Raw genomic sequence first — 1,489 nt, 5'->3', positions numbered from 1 at the left:
ACTAGTCTACTCCCTGTTTATAGTCCCCTAGCTAGACGCTGATCTACTCTCTGTTTATAGTCCCTCAGCCAGACTTATAGTCCCTCAGCCAGACTAACAGATCTTCTTTAGTACTTCCTCCTAATGGAGGTAGCTCGAATTTGTGGGTTAGGCAAGTCTGGCACCGGACCACTCAACTCATCCGTTAGGGCTGTTGACCCCTACACCTAAGCCTCGGAGTGGACTTTTTGTGTATGGCTTGCTTAGAACACCAATAGGCTTGGCTTGTACCCCGGGTGTTTTATTGCCTAGGCTGGGATTGTACCCGCGCCCTCCCGTTTACTAGGCGAGCACCTGTGACCATTACGCCACCTAGGCCGATTTCATCTTATCTAATTTGATTACAGATGTGTCAAATCTTAAAAGAAACGAACTAGCGGAAATTAGTACTACCTAATAGGTATCCCCAGGAATCTTTGGTCTTTATGGAATCGGAAATTAATCAAGAAAATTCTCCAATGCAAAGTCAACAAGAAACCTTTAGTGAAGGTAGGTATTATAATATTTTTGAAGGAAAAAAAGTGAGTTCCGAGTACTGGTTACAATATCAAACATCCTCCACTGAGCACCCCGGGTCATTCTGCTTCTAGTCAGCACAACTCTTTACAAGGTAAATGGATTTTTTAGAGGTTTGATGGAGAGAACTGTAAAGAGTGAAGAGATTAGTACCTGCCTTGTAAGTGCTAGGTCTCGGGTTCGATTCCTCCCCCAGGGTGAACTTTATCCTAAACAGATACGGTTCGTTCTCGGAACGACTGACTTCCTCCTATCCTGTCCTTCTGCTCTCTAAATCAACCAACCAATCAGATTGCCAAAACCAATATAGTGTCAGCTCCCATGGCGTAGTGGTCACTGCGCTCGCTTTGCACGCGGGAGACCCGGGTTCGATTCCCGGCGGGGTCAAGAAATTTGTATCATGCAAATGATTGATTCCGTGACTGGCTGTTGCGGGGCCCACTCAGCCTCGTGAGGAAAATGAGTAGCTATGTAGGTAATATAATGCGCATAGCGACCGGTGCCAGCATGGTAGGTAAACATTGGATTTTAGGATTATTGAGATACTGGAAAAATCCTACAATGCTGCAGTGAGCACCAAAGTTGTGATATAATAACACAAAGAAACTGCATTTACAAAACCAATATAGTGAAACTTTGTGTTATATTCCAGATCTCATGAACATCACAGGTAGACTGAAGGAAATTCAACCCGTCAGAAACAGTAACTCCCATCCGAGCATCGAACCTGGTCCCTCCGTTTACAATGCGAGTAGAGAAGGTATGTCTACCTTCTTCTCTTAGGGAAAATGACCCAATAGTCAACTCCGAGCATTTGAAAACAACAACGTTTAGTCAGCTCCCATGGCGTAGTGGTCACTGCGCTCTCCTTGCACGCGGGAGACCCGGGTTCGATTCCCGGCGGGGTCAAGAAATTTGTATCATGCAAATGATT

General features: G+C 45.2%; 1 long non-coding RNA gene across 1 annotated transcript; it reads left to right on the top strand.

The window, feature by feature from the left end:
• The first annotated feature begins 565 nt into the window (after positions 1 to 565).
• On the top strand, positions 566 to 1,293 carry LOC113473014. The gene is made up of 2 exons (XR_003395118.1): positions 566 to 649; positions 1,208 to 1,293. It is a non-coding gene; the product is annotated as an uncharacterized LOC113473014 (long non-coding RNA).
• The last annotated feature ends 196 nt before the right edge of the window (positions 1,294 to 1,489 follow it).

Source organism: Diaphorina citri, unplaced genomic scaffold, assembly GCF_000475195.1.
Source record: "Diaphorina citri unplaced genomic scaffold, Diaci psyllid genome assembly version 1.1 scaffold12377, whole genome shotgun sequence".
NCBI classification, from domain to species: Eukaryota; Metazoa; Arthropoda; class Insecta; order Hemiptera; family Psyllidae; genus Diaphorina; species Diaphorina citri.
This window is presented reverse-complemented; position numbering and strand designations above follow the sequence as displayed.